This window comes from Marmota monax, unplaced genomic scaffold (assembly GCF_021218885.2).
Source record: "Marmota monax isolate L192 unplaced genomic scaffold, Marmota_monax_Labrador192_F-V1.1 WCK01_AAM20220418_F8-fsc00330, whole genome shotgun sequence".
Lineage (NCBI taxonomy): Eukaryota > Metazoa > Chordata > Mammalia > Rodentia > Sciuridae > Marmota > Marmota monax.
The window spans coordinates 539,359-550,733 of record NW_026693782.1 but is presented as its reverse complement, the minus strand read 5'-3'; positions in this window follow the sequence as shown (position 1 = coordinate 550,733).

The following is an 11,375-nucleotide window of genomic DNA, read 5'->3' as shown; positions in this document are numbered from 1 at the left end:
CCTATTCCCTGTGCTTTAGAGGACTTCCTGTTTGCAGTACATACTGTGACTTCTCATTTCTATTTAATTCCAAACCCTTACTATAAACCAAACCCTCAGATCAATTGATGTTTGTCCTTTATTAAATCAGGAGGGACACCAGTGAATGCAGAGGTTTGAGAAGAGACTGGTTTTCTGCTTTGCCAATTTCCTTCATGGAATAAAATTCATGGATAATGATAGAAGGGAAGGGTGAATGGAGTAGGATTTATTTCAGGAAAATTGAGAGAAGTCCCTCAACAAGGGAGGGGGCCTGACACACCCTTGGTTATGCTAATTTAGGGGCTTATGTGGTTTACTGTCTGAGCTTATTCAGTCTATGTTAAAGTGGTGTTGAGAAAGGGTCAAGGTCATTGGTTTGCACATCAGGCTGAAGGCTTATACCTTCCTGTGATTCCTATGTGGGTTCACTGCCACCTTCCATTTTCTCACCTCTCTGGAACAATGAGTTGGCTGATGGGTCTTCTGTTGGGCCATATGGGTGATTGAGAGTCCCCTGCTGAGCAGAGACCAGCTGATTTGTATCCACTTGGAATGTCACTATTTTCAAACATGGCTACTTTTAAAGTTCCAGTCACAGTTTTTTTAAAACAATTTTGTCTCCAGACTTTTAGATGTGTTTACTCTTGGTTGTGACATTCTGTCAAAAGAAACCTTCATTGTCACTGAAGTGCCCCTGCTCTTTGCAAAGGCACAGTGGGAGGTTGCCCCTGTATTTCCCCAGTGTTATCTCCAGTCTCCAATGGAATCCCTGACTCAGGTCATGGAAGGACATAGTCCAGTATAAGCATTTGACAAAGGTCAAGGAAGACATACCCCAAATCCAGAAATAACTCAGAAACAGACAAAGTGCCTAGAGGAGGCGTGATGCCCTGCCTCACCTCAGGCCCAGGGCAGTGGAGTGGCCAACCATGGACTGAATATTGAAACCATGAGCACCAAGTAAATGTCCCTCCTCTGGATATGTTCTTTTCAAGTCTTTTGTTCACAGTGTTAAAAGTTCTCTACCACCCTGGGCCACCAGCTGTCAACCCCATTCATCAGTGTCATTTATGAAGGACATCTGCCATTAACACTGCCCAGTTTTTTTTGTTTGTTTTTCCTGGAGGGTTGCTCAGGAGGGACCAAGGAGAGTGAATTCTGTGCAGCCCCAGCACCAGTGCTAAGACCTGTGCCCACAGGGAGGACAGAGGAGCCCCTGGGAGGGGTGAGCCCTGAGGGCATCTCCATCCTCACCCTGGGGTCCCAGAGAGTTGAAGGCCTCATGGGTAGAGGTTCCCACATTCTGTGGCAGATGAAACTGATGGCTGGGGCAGACCACAGCACCTCCATGTCTAGAATCTGTGTCTTCTCTTGACAATTGCCCAGGGCTTTGAAAGACTCACCAGAAATAAATGGTAAATGTCTAAGTTGAGGAGTGTGATAATTAGAAAATTCATGACCCTTAGCAGCTCCAGGGGCTCTCAGGCCCCAACCAGCACTCAGAAGTTAGGTGAGGTTACCCTAGGGGAGTAGCAGGGAAGATCCCAGAGGTGCTGGAGCTCCAGGTGCCACCAGACACTAAGCCTCTCCCCTCAGTCTCTGCAGGTTCTGAGCAAGGGAGGGACCTACCCCTGGCCCCTGAGGACCCTTCTCAGACCCCCACCTTCTCTGTAGGAGTCCTGCATCTCCAGGGTTATGGGTGACTGGTGTGTTCTCTGCCCAGGCAAGAACAGCTTCAATTTTCTTTTTTAATCAAGTTTTATGACATTATTTTAAAATCAAGAACCGACCCATTTGGAGATGGGCCAGGAGGATGGTGACACTGGGGCTCTGTAGGGGAATGTTTGTCAGGAGCTTGGTCCCTGCCTGAGGTCTGGAGTCTGCTGTGGCTTGGGAGGTTCAGCACATCACAGCTGTGACTCATCCCAGCCACTAACCCATTGACTGAGGACATGAAAACAGGAGGGGAAAGTAAAGGTGTCCAAGGTCACCTACACAGGAACCTTTTCTGGTCAGCAGACACTGTGGAGGTCACATTGAAAGAAAAAAAAAACAGTTTGTTTCTCAGCCCTGGAGACAGATCAGAAAGTCCCATGTGAGGGGGAAGAAGAGGATGGGAAGTAAGAAAATCATGTACAGTTATGTCTTTACAGCACTGTTGAAAGTTGGCTCATCCAGGCTATAGACTGTGGTCAATTAAATAGTGATTTTTATATGAAGTATTTAAAAAAAGTTATCAATCACTGTAGGCCTTGGTTGATTTTGCACACACTGCAGAAGATATATATATATATATTTTTTTTTTTCAATGAACACTGTTGTTTTGAGCTCTTGAGGTCCCTGCTTTTCCCAAGTGATTCTCCTGGTCTTGCTGTTGCTGTCCCCCATTGGCCATGGGGCTCCTTCCTCCCCTCTCAGATGCATCCCCAGATGCCCCTGGGTTTTCCCTGATCCACACAGAGGAATGGCCACAGACCACACATCACAGCAGACTCCACACAGAATTCAACAGGGATAAAAATGATTCTGCTCTCTTTCCCTCCTGCATTCACTCTTTTCTGCATGCCTTGGTACTCACGACCATGAGGACAGCAGCACCTGGGTTACACACTGGCTAAGGTGCACCTGTCCTGTCTGTGTGAGGGCTGTTACTTATTCCAGCAAACTCTGTCATGCAGCTGAAAACCCTCAAGCACAAAAGGATATGTCCTGGCTTTTATATTACATAAAAATACGGTGATCTCAACTAAACTCCAGGTACAACTTTCACAGTGAAAAAGATCAATTGGGCAATGAAAAGGAAAGTTACAAGAGCAGCAAGGATCTTTTAAAATGATACAAAAGCAGCTTGTATGTAAAATGCCAGCTAAGGTTTGTTGTTCCCCACAAAGGAGGATGGAGAGACCCTAGGAGGGTGGTGCTTGATGGGAGGGTCCATCCTGGGAAGGAGGTTGGGGACAGAGGACTGACTCATGCAGCCATCTGACATCATGACCAGGTGGCTCCTAACAACTGTGTATCCTGAGCTCTGACCCTAGAAGGAGAGGGAAATGTCTGGACACGTTCCTAGAGTAAGTGGAGCTGAAGTTGAAAATAGCATCCTCACATCCAGCACAGAGAGCTCACACACAGGCAGCTCTGAGTGCCCCACAGAAGGTCCCCTATCACTCAGGCTATTTTACATTTGATCTCTAACAATCACAGCACACAACTCCAGTGTATAACATATAATGATCTCCAATATGAAATTTTTCTGCAAAGATAATGTGTGAGCATGTCTGGCAAAGGTTCACTGTAGAAATATCACCATTAATATTGTGTTATGTAATGTTTGGAATCAAATATGTGCTATACTGAAAAGTGATTGTTCAAAAATGATTTTTATATAAAGTAATTAGTGAAAGTCATTAATGAAATCTCATCACCTGAGACCTATATCTGTATTTTTGATGCTGGAATTTTTATGCCAAAAATCATTGCTGGAAGAATGAACAAGTAGATTACTTTATGTTAAGATGCAGGTAATACTGTCGGTAATCAGCAGATACATGTCCAAGTTATAATTCATGGATATTATCCTGATGTCTACTACCAGGTTTCTTCCTTACTCTGGCACTTCTGCATGAGCTTGCTCCAGGAATCACAGGATTGTCTCAATTAGATAATGTCAATGGGGGAAAAAAACAAACTAGGCTTTGAACTGAATGGATTAGCCTCATAAAATGACATATGTAAGGTGTACAGTGTATGCTCCCAGAGTGTAGCCAGAATAATGGGTTCACAGGAGTCACACCCAGCATCTCATTGGGGGGTTCTTCTTCCTGCCAAAGAGGGTGTAAGCCACCTGAAAAGTTAAAGTCTAAAATAATTGGGGAAGGACAAAAGACAAAGATTTAGAAATATATTAAAAAAGCTGAGCACCTGATACACTCAGTAGATGAAAAAGCTGGAATTAGACAAGGGAAAGATGGCTCTGGTGGTTTACTTAAGGGTGTACATCAAAGGTAGGGATTTCAAAGGGGAGCCTTGCTTCCTGTTGTCTTGCAGTCAGCAGGTTGATTGGCACCTTGGCAGGTCACACCCATCTCATGTGCTGTGTGCGTCATGACAGAGTGGGATAGAAATTCACAATGTCTCTGGGCAATTGACCTGAGAAAATGTCCACTGGTCATTCCCAGGCACCAGATGTTCCTATGCACCAGGCTTCCATGCACAGTGACCCACACACAACCCATGGGCAGCTCATGACAATGGTGGATCTCGTATATCACATTAACCTAGTAGATATTTAGGAAGAGCATATGCTATGTGGACAGGGGATGCCCTGGTCAAAGATCTGTGCATGGACTCCTGGACAGCTGCTTGTCTGAGTGCCTCGAGGAGAAGACAGAAAATCAGACACAGTGATCCTGAGAAGGTACAGCAGATGGGCTCGTGGAGCGGGTTCTGCATGTGCAGACTTTATGGATTCTGTGGGACAGCAGAGAAGGTGCCACAGAGGACAGCCAAGTGGCCATGTGTGCTAGAAGTCTCTCTCCTCTGGGAAGACTGCCTGGTCTCTGTGTCCCCCTCACTACCACCATATTTGCACAATAGATCCTTCATCAAGTGGGGTCCCCACTCCCTATGCTGTAGTCCTGCAGTGCTTGGCTCTTTGCCACTGCCCCAGACACATTGCCACTTCTCCTGAACAAGTTTAGTTTTCCTTTAATATCTGGTGGTTCTTCTTTGCTGTTAAATTTTAGAAGAACCTCTCACCTCCCCTTTGTTCTTCATTCCCTAAAAATCTAAGGGCGAAATCCTGTAAATTGTCAAAACAGAAATTGAAAATGAGAAAAACCACAGAATTCCAGAAACAAGTGCCATATATGTGGATCTATGCATTCTTCAGGGAGATGAAATAATTTAAATCTCAGGGGGATGCTGCCACTGAAGGAAGTACATGTGTGTCTCCAAAGAGGAAGACTGGGGAGAGCTGTGTCTGTGTGTTCTGTGACCTTTGATTCCTCCTCTGGACTGTTCACCAGCCACGTCCACTTCTCCCCAGCAGTGAGGGCTTGTTGTCCTTGTGTGACTCCAGATACAGTGTACCCAGTGTCACCAAGGGCAGCTCCACCCCTCACCCCCTTGGAAGAAGCTCTGTACCTGCTCCACCTGTCCATTGACTTCTGCAGAAACTGAGTGGTGGAAATGTCCATTCATTTACCCAAATACCTGATTCAGCCATGGCTGTTCTCTAGTGGACTCTCCCATGGTTTAGTGAGCCCATTCTTCTGTTCTTTTCTCCATTTCAGCTGTTAGTGTTCATCATGGAATCATTTGTCATTTGAGTGAAAACAATTTATTTCTTCACTTTTCTTTATTGGAGAGCAAGTTCAAACACAACTGTATCTTAAAAACACAGGCTAGGCTAGAGGAAGACTATTCCTAACTCTAGAGAAGCTGTGACCAGGAAGGTTTCCTGACCTCATCTCCCTCACACAGAGTACTTTATAGTCACCTTGTCACTTGTAACCCCTTATATGATGTGGTGAGGAGAAGCATTCCTTCTGAAAAATTCCTAAACACATATATAATGTGAATCTGATCAATAGAAAACAACAACAACAACAACAACAAAAAAAAAAAAAAAAAAAAAAAAAAAAAAAAAACAGAAAAACCTGGTCAGCGGGACATTTTGAAAGATAGCCTATCTGTACACTTTGGAAGTGTCAGGTCATGAAAGAAAAGAACAAACAAACTACAACCCCCCAAAAAAATCACAGATGGTAGAAATATAAAGACACATGAAAACTAATCCTTGGCCCCCTTCCCCCCAAAATGAATACAAATTGAAATTAGGTCCAGGAACATAAAAATGGCATTAGTTGGGGGTGGGGAATCATGGGGATATAATCCCAGACTGGACTCCTCAGGGGAACTATGTCCATGCTGATTGTCCCTTTGCATAATCACATGTGGTTTTGTGAAAGGGGAGCATTGAGGAGCTTGAGGAGGAGAACACGGGATTTGTTTCCATGGTTTTATGTCTGATTGGCACCTAGTGACTGTGCACAGTCGTGGAAAAGTGTGTGGGGCCAGACACAGGTACAGTGTACAGTGGTCACCTCAGGGAATCAGCAGGTCCCTCTCCTTCCCAGCCCTGTGTCTGCAGCCTAAGGCTCCCTTCATGTGGCTGCTTATAAAGCAGCAGACTGTGAGGGCTGAGCCCTGCTGTGGACAGACCAGGAGCCCTTCACCTCCCTCTGGCAGACCGCTCGTTCCCATCTTCTGGGTTTACATTTTAAACTTTCCACATTTAAAATTATTTCAGAATAAATTTAACTATGCTATTGAGGAAGCAGGTACCTTTCTGAGTAACCCCCGCTCTCCTGGTGTTTCCTCCTCTTCCCACCTGCAATTCCTCTCTGAGACCCTGGTGTTTCCATGGGTCCTTGTCCCATCGTCTTCTGTGTGTGGACTGATTGGTGAGTGTGTCTATCAGAAGCCAAAGTGTAGAAATATCATTTTATTAATTTTTTGCAATGTTTGGGATAAAATCTGTGCAATGCTGAAAAATAAATAACTACATAGTGATGTAAACTAATAATTTGTTAAAATTATTAACAAATGTCATCAAGTGAGATCCAAATTTGTATTTTCAATATTGGGGTTTTATGCCAAATATCATCTTGAAAAAGTGAGAGGGTAGATAGAAAACACTTTATTCTAAGATGCAGAAGATACCTCTGAGAATCAGCAGATTCAGATCAAAGTTATAATTCATGTAAAGAGACCAGGTTTCTAGTAACAAGTTTCTCTCTTACCCTACACCTCTTCATGAGCTCACTCTGAGAACCACAAGGATTGTTCTCATCAGTTAATGTCAAGGGGTGGGGAGGTTGTGGAAAGGTTTTGACTTGAATGCATTAGCATCATAAGGTGGCACAGGTAAGGTGACTGCCCCCACAGTGAAGCCAGAATGATGGGTGGCTCTGATTTATTTTATCAAGGAGAATGTGCTTCCAAGGAGAATGTGCTTCCTGGGCCTAGCAGGATAAGAAACCTTTCTTTTGAGTGAGCATGACCCTCTGTAGACCAGAAGTCAAAGCATTGGTACTAAATAGGAGCTTGCTAGAAATTAAGAATTATAGCCCATATTTAAGAAGAGTGCATGGTCACAAACTCTGAGTGGAAAGATGTGTGTCATTGTCAAAGATCTGTGCATGCATTCCTGGAAAACAGTTTAGGGCATGTAGGGAGAAGACAGAAATCAGAGTCCAAGTGATCCTGAGAAGATATGAATTTGTCAAAATCAGATGAGAGTTGTCCTCAAATGAAGATAGAGTAAAATTGGGAACAATCAGAAGAAATGAAAATAGGATATTTTAATTCCTGCCCCTGCAAACACAGGCCTCAGCAGAGGCTGCAGCTTTGCTATGGCAGGCTAGTGATGAAAGAGGAAAGGGAAAGGGCACAGTGAGGACTTCTTAGTTTTCTGCTCCATGACATACTTCCCTCAGATCATGTGCCATGTGTGGTATTTGGTTCCAGACCACAAGTCACTGTTTTTAGAAAAACAAAAATTCTGCTAGAATTAAAGCAGCTATATTGATGTCATTGCATGTGGACTTCTGTAGACTGTGCTTTGGTTTCAACTTCAGGTGACCCCCTACACATACGGTGTTAATGCAGGAATATTCAGAGGTGAAATGACAAGAAAAGAAGAGCTGAGGTTATTCAGTCCTTTCTGGCCTGAGTGGACTAACTGGGTGGTGACTGAGGGCCGGGGTGTGGCTGGAGTAGGTGGTCACTAGGGGTGAGCCCTAGAAGGTGCATCCTCCCTGAGGCCCCTTCCTTCTCTCCTTATACTTCCTGGCCACCAAGGGTGAAGCAGCTCTCCTCCCTCACACCCTTCTTCCCTGAAGTTCTGCCCATCTGGGCCCAGAGCAATGTGGTCAGATGACCTTGCACTGACATTCCGAACCAATCTACTTAAATAAACATTTTCTCCTCTAAGTTAGATGACTGCTGGAATTTTGTCCCACTGACATGAAACTGACCACAAGTGATTAAGAGGATTTACCTTGAATTCAGGCCTCTGTGTGGACTAAGTGCTTCCAAGGAGAATGTGCTTCCTGGGCCTAGCAGGATAAGAAACCTTTCTTTTGGGTGAGCTATGGCCCTCTGTAGACCAGAAGTCAAAGCACTGGTAGTAAATAAGAGCTGGCTAGAAATTAAGAATTTTAGGCCTATGAGGGGACCTAATACCAGTAATGTTCAGGTAAAAATGTAAACATCCTTCATTATATGAAATAAATGGTAGACTCATGGGAATGAGAAAGTTCAGTGAGTTCACATTAACACTGAGTTGAAATGTATCTAAGAAAGTTCAGTGAGTTCACATTAACACTGAGTTGAAATGTATCTAAGGATTATATGAACAGGATTTTAAAGAAGCCACCATAAAAGTGCATCAATGAGCACCCTCAAATGTGCTTGAATGTAATTAAAAACAATCAGAAAGCATCAATAAGAGTATTGGAACTGTACAAAGGCCAAAAATGAAAGTTTCAGAACTGAAAAATGCATCCACCATAATGAAAGCAGAGGTGAGCTGAGCAGGTGAATGGAGCAGACAGAGGAAGGAGGCAGCAGGAGGGACAGCAAAGGTCACACCAGCTAGAAAACCCTGGGAGAACCATGAGAAGGCAACTGCACAGGGACTCAGAATGAACCAGGAGGTGCCTCTGAGCTCCCCTCACAGCCACACTGCCAGCTTCTGAAGACAGAGACAGAATCCTTAGTTTATGGGAGAAGCAACTAGAATCACCAGAGAATTTTTCCGCAGAAAACAAGGAGGACAAGGGAAAGGACACACTTTCAAGTGCTGAAGGACAATTCTGTTGAGCTAGAACTCTAGATCCAGGGAAATGTTCTTCAGAAATCAAGGTAAAATCAAGAACACCTCAGGTGTAGAAAAACAAAGAGAATACACATAGCTAACCCCAAAGTGGGTGCAAAGTCCTCTAAAAAGAAATAATATGTGATAGGAACATGGGCCTTGGAACACAGGGATGGAGAAGGACCATAAAGGAGGGACAGACGACAAGCTTTTGACAGCTGGACTGACCACTGCACATTGTGGACATCTGTCCAAACATCACTGTGACATCCCAGGTCACCAGGAAATTCAAATAAAAACACATGACAAACACCTCTTTAAGGGAATGTCCAAGTCCAGGAGGGGACAAACCCCCCCTTGGTCAGCAGGAAGGGAGCCCAGGCCCCATCCCTGCTGCTGAGCTGGCCCTGGCTGCAGTCACAAGCCATTCCAAGCAGCTGAGTGTTCTGGGGAGTGTCCATAAGCTGTGTCTAAGGTGAAGACAGGATGTGGAAGACAGTGTGAGAGATTCTGATAACACTAGGCATTCTGCTACCAAACACGCAGCAATCATGCTTCCTGTGTTTAACACACATGTTAAACATGGAATATGTGTTAACACAAATCTAAAAAAACAAAACCAAAAAACCTGCACAGGAAAACTTATAGGAAGTGTTCAGCATTGAAAATTTGGAGGACACAAGCATGCCCTTCACGAGGGGAATGGATCAATACTGTCAAAGAGCAAGAAGTAGAGTCAAACTCAGCACTGAAAATAACACAGCTATCGAGAAGACTGCAGTGATTCTTGCCTCTAACCCCAGCAACTGGGAGGCTGAGGCAGGAGGAGCACAAGTTTAAGGCCAGGTTCAGCAACTTAGCCAGGACCTAAAAACTTACAGAGAACAAAACAAAACAAAACAAAACAACAAAAAACAAACAAACAAACAAAAAAAACCCCACAAAACCAAACCAAAGAAACCAACAACAACAACAACAAAAAAAGAGGACTGTGAATATAGATAAGTGGTTGCACATGCCTGTATTAAGAACCAAATTAAAAAGAGAAAAAAAAAAAGAAAATAGAAAACAGCTATCATGTAATGGAAATCCACGAAGGAAGGAAGCTTACATGCAAAGCACTTAGGTAAGAGCCAGTCTGAACATCGTCCATGCTGTAAATTCCAGGCCCTATCACTCAGTCCAAGTGAAACTACAGGATGGAAAATCATGAAGGTCTGCAGCAGAGAAGGGGATGAGGAGCAGCTGGAGCTCAGACAGTGTCAGGGCGGGACCTGCACTGTGCCAGACCACACTGTTGGACACACGTCACTGTCCACTTGTCTATGTCCACAGAATACACAAGGTGACCCTGGTGTGACCTGTTGATATGGGCAGAGGTTGATGAATTGTAGCAGAAGCAACAGAGTCTGGGGTGATGATGGAGGGCCTGTGGGATAAAGGGGAACACAGGAGAACTCTGCATGTCACTCCTATTTTATTGGGGACATAACTATACTAAAAAATAAAGTCTAAAACATTCTCTGTGGAATACATGGAGAGGCCTATCTTTGCTGCACAACCCCTGATACTGCCTATTTCAGTCTCTTCAGGTCTTAAATTATTTTCTTTATCATACAGTGACCTCATTGCCTGCTGGGGCTGAGCTGAAGGGTCAGGGTGCAGAGGAGCCCCCCTGGATCCTCTTACTGACCCTCCTTGAAATGCTAAGGGCTTGGCTGCCTCTGAGCAGTGCCCTCAGCAGGTGGAGGCAGCAGGAGGAACAGTTGGGGCATCCCAGCCTCACACTTCTACTCCCTGGGAGGTTTTGTCATGGCCTGTGTCACTGTGGGAGGGTAACTGTTATTCTGTAGACAGTAATAATTGGCAACATCTTCAGAATCCAGGCTGCTGCTCATGAGAGTGAAATCTGTTACAAATCCACTGCCACTGAACCTCGAGGGGACCCCGGATTGTACACCGGTTACAAGATCAAGGAGGGGCTTAGGAGGTTGGCCTGTCTTCTGCTGATACCAGTATAAATAATTTCTAATGTCCTCACTGGCCCTTCAGGTGATGCTGACTCTGTATCCACAAGACACAGGCTAGGAGAATGGAGACTGGGTCATTGTGATGTCACATCTGACACCTGCCATTAGAAACATAAAAAGAAATATCCTTGTAAGTAGTTATGTTCCAAGAGGACTTTCCTGAGTAGCCAGGCAGCACTGACCACACTGTGATTAGTAAATCCCCAGTGCTGTCCCTCCTTACCTGGGAGGCAGAGCAGCAGAAGCCCAAGGAGCTGAACAGGGGCCCTTATGGTCATGCTGTGTCCTGACTGGGAGTGACTCCTGCACAGGGTGTGAGCAGCCTTTTAAGAAGTCCTCAGGGCAGGGGGCTGTGCTGTGGGCACATGCAAATCAGCAGGGCTGGGCAGGCTGGGCACAACTGCAGGGATGCTCCTCCTGGTCAATCAACACAGGCTCAG